Source organism: Elaeis guineensis, chromosome 4, assembly GCF_000442705.2.
Source record: "Elaeis guineensis isolate ETL-2024a chromosome 4, EG11, whole genome shotgun sequence".
NCBI classification, from domain to species: Eukaryota; Viridiplantae; Streptophyta; class Magnoliopsida; order Arecales; family Arecaceae; genus Elaeis; species Elaeis guineensis.
In genome coordinates, this window is record NC_025996.2 from 63,289,532 (window position 1) to 63,298,167 (window position 8,636).

Consider the following 8,636-nt stretch of genomic DNA (forward strand, 5'->3'; position numbering starts at 1 on the left):
TTAAGAGTTGACAGTTTAAATTTTTCATCTTAGTCAAGTGATTTATCTTATATGATTTTTTTTTTTTTTTTTTTTCAATTTTAGTTTATTTTATCAGATTGAGACACATAATGGATGTACTATTAAGAGTTGACAGTTTAAATTTTTCAATCATCCTAGCATCAAAGGTCAAAGGATGAATTATACGGTAACTATATGCAAATAGATTTTTGACTGTTGCATTCATACATTCAGCCTTTTCGGACGTTGAGTATCATTGCTGGATGGTTACTCTGATTGGTATAGAAATCAATTTCTATACTACCGGCTTACGTTCGAACCTATAAGGTCACACACATTAGAAGTTCTTCTTCAGTCATATGGCTAATCTGAAGAGTCCCAGTGGAAGAGACTCTAGAGAAGAGTCCCACTAGACTTGGACTCTATTATTAATAGAGGATTAATTAATGATTAGATCACTAATTAACTTAATTTGGTTAAGCATTAAAGTTGGATCATGTTGATTGAATTGAATTCAATCAGATCAGGTCTGATTAGGTTATGAGACGACCTAATCGGTAAGGGAGAGATGATCTTGATTTGATCAAATCTATGCTGAATTAGTTTGTTGATTTGATCAAATTTAATTAAGATTATAGGAGCTTAATTATATTAGGTTATCATATTTTATTTGGATTTAATTGGATTGATTTTGAAAGAAATTCAATTGGTTAAACCCTAAAGTCCTAAATGAGTAGGACTCTCTCCCTTGCGCTACCTAAATTATATCATGCCTTTTCTCACCATATGTAAAAAAAATAAAAAATAATCCTTCTTTTATCATTCATTAAGGATAGAAATTGGTTGATTTTGATTTGAATTCAAATTGATTTGAATTTTAACTTAAAACCTTATCCATATCCTTCCACACGTCGGTAACTTCTGAAGGTGCCCATTATGTATGAGAAAAAGAAGTCTTTTTAATTGATTTTTATATCTAATTTTCTTGATAAGTCTCTCTTTAAGTTAGATAAAGGTTAAAAAAGTTGGAGTTAAATTGAAATTCAAAATAGTTTGAATTACAACAAACTCCAGCCCTTATCCTGTCTTATCTGATTTGTGCGATAATCATAAAAAAATTATAATTTTATGTGCTAAACTAATAGAGCTTTTTACTGTGAGATACCAGAGAGAAAGAGGGGCCAAAATTCTTCTTTGGGATATGAGGTTTGGGTGGGTTTCCTTCTTCCTTGCATGAACAAAAGAGGAGACCAATCTCCTCTCGGGTGAGCGACCTAAAACTATTCTAGGGTTTTTACATGAGAAAAAAATCAAAGAGAAGAGAGTCTTCAAATGATTTTTCTCTACCATCTAGCATCCTCTCTGATCCATCTTCATATCAAAAAAGTTCAAGGTGATCGAAGAAGGAGATCAAGTCAGATCTGCCATCAGAAATCGATTGAGTGAGCTAGCACTCCTGCCGAGGGCTGATTGGTCTGAGGGCTTCATGTGGACCATCTATAGAGGCCAGATGCTTGTGCAACTGTGAGCGATCGAGAAGACTTTCAGATCTATATTTTGATCATGGAGTTTGACTATCTACGCTCAGGTATTGGGTTTGGAACCTTAGAAGTGGTAGGTTAGATCTATTACTAAATGCCATTTTTGATTCACATGATTGTCATTTTAGGTTTAATTTTTATGCATATAAATTCATATCATCAATCCATTCATAGGAGTTTTAAGATCAGATCTTATGCATGTATTTATAAATTAAATAGTTTAATCTAATATTCTTCTGCAAAAAATTTTTGAAATACATACATGAAACCCCTGTGCATCCCAACACATATGCCAACCAGTGATCATGGGTTAATTTGATCAAGTAATTTTATCCAATTAGAATATCTTAAGATATAAGAACTCAAAAGAGATCAATATGAACTATTGAGATGCTTCATGAAGGCTTAATAGTATGACTATGCTATTCTACTAGCATAGTGGTTCAAAGCTCCTCTATTGGGTCAACTTGGATTCAAAGCAACAATGTTGACTAGGCCATAATGCATGGTCACATATATCGATCCAATCAAAGCAACTATATTTGATCAAAGGTCTAGCTAGGGCCTAGAGTATAGGTGGCTTAACAGAAAAAAAGCTACAAAATCTAATGATGTTCAATGAAGGCTAATAGGGACCAATATACTGCGTGACTACTAGAAAATTGGGTAGATAGCATATATATATTTCAAAATCTTTTTGAAACATAGTGAAAAATGAAACGGATTAAACCCTTTAACCCACATACATAAGATCAAATCTAATCCTACCTAAGCCCAAAAGAAAAATACATATATAATCTAAAATTTAAGAGAAGTATGAGATCGTATTTCAATACCTTAGTGTGGGTAGATATTCACCACTATCAATGATCACGGATTCATAGATGCTTGAGCCGCACATATTCTGACCTCTATGGGTATCCATCTAGATCAATCTCAAACTGATCTCCTCGTAGTAGATTCTTCTTTCCAAGAAGAATCTTAGCCTTAAAATTTGGATCAACTCCTTGATCTAAATTGTAGGATCAACTTCTTGATCTGCAGTCTTCTTCTTCTTCTTCTCATTCTTCACTCTTGAAGAAAGATCTCCTTAGAGTTTTGATGTGTAAAAAGTGGACACCCAACCCTTGGGCTGGAAGAGAAGAGAGGGAGGAGGAGAGAGGCATGGAGAAGGGAGAGAGAGAGAGACATTTGTTTCACAAAAATTTCTATCTCTTAGAAATTTAGAGACATTCTCTTTATATAGGCACTACCTTGACTCATAATAGAAATCCAATTATCTTAAAAAAGTAGATCCTTATTTTATAATTTTTTTTATTTTTTAATCTGATTTATTTTAATAAAATCAGATATAATTGGCAAATAATCAATCCCTTTTTTAGGTAGGTACAAGGGGTGCCCCATCTCTATAAGCCAGGTATTAGAGTTGGCACCCCACATTAGGGTTTCTTGCCATATGTGAGGGGGCGTGGCCCCTCTCTCTCTCCTCCATGCCAAACCACAAGAAGGGGGTGGCCCCTCTTACCACATCAGGGGTTGGTGCCCCTTGGTCTTGCCAAAAAGAGAAGCAGGCATCTCCCATCTTTCCATCTATTCTACATGCACACTTAAAGATAATTAAGAGATAATGAAGAGATAATATTAAGATAATTATGCCAACTAACTGACTTAATCAAATCTTCTTGGGCTCACAATTAAGAGTCCAATTAAATCCAAATAATTTAGGTTAGGTTCAAGGCTATGGACTTGGTCAAATCAAAATTTCGAAAAAAATTAGGTTTAACCATGAGCTCGCATAGTTCTCATAAACCTAGTAGGATTTCAATAAATCCTAATCTATTAGAACTTCATAAGTCCAATTGACAAATTTGAGATTAAATCCCTTAATGTGTGACCTCATATATTCTATTCTATCTGATAGTGAGATATATTGTGATCTCCATCACAATATCATCGAAACTCTTTTCGATGGATTGGAAATTTTTACTTCTATCCTTCAAGAAACATCGATCATCAAGATGATGCCCGATGAGTCTCACAATCCATAGTGACACCTAGCAGTATATAATGGCAACTCAATAGAATAAAAGTATGAAATCTCTAGATGCAGTCATCATATGATTCAGTCCTTTTATCGTGAGTCCCGATTTGACGGAGGTCATGGAGAACTCGTCAGACTTAATTGTCATCATATACTAGATTGGCTCAACTCGAGTTCATTTATCAATTCTGTAGAAATTCTTTTCCAGTATTTATACTTGCTTTGGTCAAAGACTTTCTTAACTCAATCTCGTAAATTGCATAAAGCTTTTTCTTTTCTACCAAGATCGATAGATTATATTTGGATACATCCTACTCCAAACAGTGAATTTGGAACCTACTGAAGCCAACATACACAGCAAAGATCCAATGGTTAGGGATCAAGAAAATGTACAGTCAAATCCAATAGCCTCACTGCGAATAGCCAATGATATCATAAATCAAAGGACCGTCACACCACTGCAGCATCAAGAAGATCACTGAAGAGTGAGTAGACATCCATGTGATCTTCTGTTGGTCATACTCAGTATAAGTTATTCTCTAACAACCACCCACGCCTTCACCCCAGTGTCCCTACACTGCAGATCCAAGACTCATCTGCCTACAAGGGAGGTGAACTATGCATCGATCTCAAATGAATTGATCACTGTTCTCTATGATGATTCTTTGGTTGGAAGCATTTAAAAATTAACCACTAATTAATGTATATCTCAAATTCTTAATACTTTAAAAATATACAAAAATCATCTTTATTAATTTCTAGGATCAATTATGGACATATAAATATAATAGAAATAAAAAAATCTTTTATTGATAATAAAAAAATTACAAGTTTAAGCCTTGAAATTACATAATGTATCAGCCAACAATTAACTTATAGGGCAAAATCCAACAAACTCCCACTTGACCTAAAGCCAATCAACCATATATCTAAGACCCATCTTCTCAAGGTGAGCTTCGATCTTCAACTGGTTGAAAGGCTTGGTCAGTGGGTCCATCACATTCAGCGTAGTGTTGACTCTCTACATTTCGACAAACTTCTTCTCGAGGTATTCGCATATGATGTGAAATCATTGCTCTATATGCTTGGACTTTTGGTGAGATCTGGGCTCCTTAATAAGGGCTATGCGCTGTTGTTGTCGCAGTATAGTACAATAATATTTGATGGCATCACACCTAGCTCCTCAACGAACTACTTAAATAAAAAAGCTTCCTTAATAGCTTCAAAGATGGCGATGTACTCTACTTTCATGATCGAATTTGTAATAATTGACTGCTTGAAACTCTTCCAGCTAACCACACCATCATTACATAAGAAGATACATCCTGATGTAGACTTTTGATCATCGACATCAGTCATAATGTCTAAATTGATGTATCTCTCAACTTTTAGCTCCAATCCTCTACCAAAGATCAACATCATATCTTTAGTTCTTCTTAAGTACTTTAGGATATTTCTAATAGCAATCTAGTATTCTTCATCTAGATTCACCAGATATCTACTCGTGACACTCACGGTAAGTGCTATATTAGGACATATACAAAATATAGCATACATAAGATTTTTTATTGCCGAAGCATAAGGGATCTTGCTCATGCACTGAATCTCCTCAAGTGTGTCAGGGCACATCATCTTAGAGAGATGAATACCATGTCTAAGAGGCAAAAATCCCTCTTGGAGTTTTCCATGCTAAACCTTTTCAGTAGTTCCTCTATGTATATATGCTGTGAGCGTCCTATTATTCTCTTAGGTCTATCTCTATTAGACCTTTATACCAAGAATATAGAAAGCTTCTCTAGGTCATTCATGATGAACTCTTTCGACAACCATACTTTGACTGACGTTAGCATGAAAATATCATTTTCAATCAGGAGGATGTCATCTACATACAATATGCAGAATGTGATAGTACTCTCACTAACTTTTTTGTGCACACATGGCTCCTCATTTTTGATGAAATTAAATATTTTGATCACATCATTGAAACGAGTGTTCCAATCCTAAAATACTTTCTTAAGTCCATATATGGACCTTTACAGCTTACAGATCTTATGATCACTATCACTAAATGTGAAACCCAGAGGCTACTCCATATAGATGTCTTCCTCAAGATATCTATTTAGAAAGACAGTTTTCATATCCATCTATCAAATTTCAAAATCATGAAATATTGCTATCGTAAGTAGATTATGGATAGATTTCAACATGGCTACAGATGAAAAAATTTCATGATAGTCAATACCTTCACGTTGACTATAATTTTTTATAACTAGCCTTACCTTATAGGTCTCTACCTTACCATCTGATCCAATTTTTCTTTTGTAAATTCATTTATACCCAATTGGTATAACACCTTTGTTGAGAATTATGTCCTAAAATTAATCATGTGATGATTGAGTTTATCCTTATATATAAATTATTATTTAATGAATAAAAATTATTCTGATTTTTTTATCATAAAATAATATCTTTCTTGAACTTTTGTGCTATGATGAAGTCCTTAGAACTATGCTAGTGTACGACAAAGAGAAGATTTATTGTATAGTTCTTAAACATATATGTGCCCATATGATACGTCATTACGAGATGATGATGTTTATCGAATGGAGATCGTTGTGTGCCATATGGGTTGGTTATCCTCTTAACCAAAGAGTGTGGTGACACTGATATGATATACAGGTGAGATGTAGGGTTACATCATTGCTGAACAAGTGACTCACCTGTTGAGCGTTCTGCTGTCAAGAGCTGCTCGAGAAATACATGGGTATAAATATCCTTCAGACCTGAGATCGTCATAGTGACTTGCAAGCAACTCACTGTGTTTTGGTGATGGATTATTTGGATTTCTAACGTAGTAACGGAAGGCTACTAGATACAGTCAAGTACTTGTAAAGTCTGTATATGGATCAAGATGGGATTGACCCCTCAGGATTATTGAAATTGATGTATCACTGTATTTCAATTTAGTAAAGCTTTAGCTAGGATAATTCATAAGATAGATTTGAAAGGTTGAAATACAATACGGATGAAGCAATCTCGGTTGATAGTTAATCTGAGACCATCCTAGAGTATTCAATATCAAAAGGATGAATTCTAAAATATTTTTTATGATAATTTGACCTATCTAGATATTGAGAACCATTGCTAGATAGTATCTTGATTAGTACAGAAATTGGTTCTTATGCTACTGACTTAGTGTTTGAACTTATGGAGTCACGCACATAACTCAGACAAAGTATGAAAGAATTAGCCTATGTTTATATATCTAATTTGAAAGTGATTTGATTGAACATATAAGTTAATTTGATTGAGAATTAAGTTATGGATTAGATGAGATTGAAGAGTTGACTATGTCTAGCTAGCACTACAAATGAGATTCAGATTCAATCTCAAGGATGAATAATTTTTGATCTATGATCTATAGAGCATATGAAAGATTAAATTTAAGTGCTAATTAATTTTAGATTAGATCTAAATTAATTAAACTTAATTAGGTCTAAAATTTAAGTTAGACTTGGTATAAAAATCCTAAAGAGTTTGGGATTGACAGTCTTTAGAAATTATTTCGAACCAGCTTCAAATTGGATTCGAATCGGATCCATCTTGGATGAGAATGAGTATTCCTACTTGCACTGGGAATACCCTCTCATGTAAGCCAACCAACATCTGATATGGAGTTGGTTTGGGGCATCCCATGTGAGTGAAGGAGTGGGTGCAAGTTGATTGTCATATGTGATGGCAATTCTATCTCATGTAGGAATTCTTCTTTCATGAGTATTGGACCAACTCAAATTAGGTTTAAGTTAGGAGTCCTACTATCTTTAGGTCATGGGAATAATATATAAATAGAGAGGGTATCTACCTATAGATGCATATTAAACAAATCAGATTGAGAGAAGAGAGAAAGAGAGAGAGGCATGTGAAGAGAGAGGTCCTTCATCTTCTCCTACATCTCTCCCTTCATTGTAGCCTCCTCTCCTTGGGCGTGGATCCTTCTTAGGCATCCCATCTACTGGTGTGAGGTGTCACACCAGCATATCTCCTCCTTCATTTAGTTGCTTGCGAAGGCAATTAGATTGGAGTGAATCATCTCGCTTTTCTGTGGCATCTAACGTGCATGTGAAGTATAGGGTCTGGATATCCAGACCTCTGCAAAGGTTTAATCCAAATAAATTGAGATTTGATCTTTAGTTTCACTGTAAATCAGGTAAAAATTTGATCTTTAATCATGTAGAAGAATAGAAAAAAAAAATTTAGATGCTACCTGGGGCTTCCAGAGGAAAACTGTTCCCTTCCGTTCAACTAGTATCAGAGTAGGTCTGAAATATATACATATAAAATAGAATTTTTTGAGATTAATTATATAAATATAATTAATATTTTTTATAAAATATTAAATCTCATTTAAATCTATTTATATAAATTTTTTATTTGATTTTGATTGGATTAGAGGTGTCTAGTTAATGGTTGATTGAGGTTGTTATAAGTTTGTTATAATGGAATTCTACTGCTGCTGAATTCTAGATGAAATAATTATTTTCATAGAATTTTAATATTGTTGTTTCTCTTATGAAGTAGAGTTTATTTTAGATTTAAATTGAATTATTTTGATGGATATTTAGATCTGAATCTTATCATACTTCAGCACTGTGCGAAAACAAATTTTACCATAAATGTATTCCTTATGCATTCGTATTTGCATCTAATTAATTTTTTATATGATATCAAATCTAAAATTAATATTTTATAATCAGTATAAGATATATTTCAGATCTGATATGATATATATCATACATCAAATCTAATTAGATTAGATGAAGAATATAATTGATAAGATCAAGGATATATTTATGACATAAAATTATTTTGTCAATAATTGCATGTTGATGTAATTATGTATGAAATTAGATTTCAGATATTAGTAGCCTAGTACTCTGATTGATGAGATCATCAGACTGTCCGATCATAGGAGATTGAAGAGATTAATCTCTTTTTTGCCTATTCGATGGGTTCTCTTATGACGTGTAGGGGTGTCATTGTGATCCAATTTCATG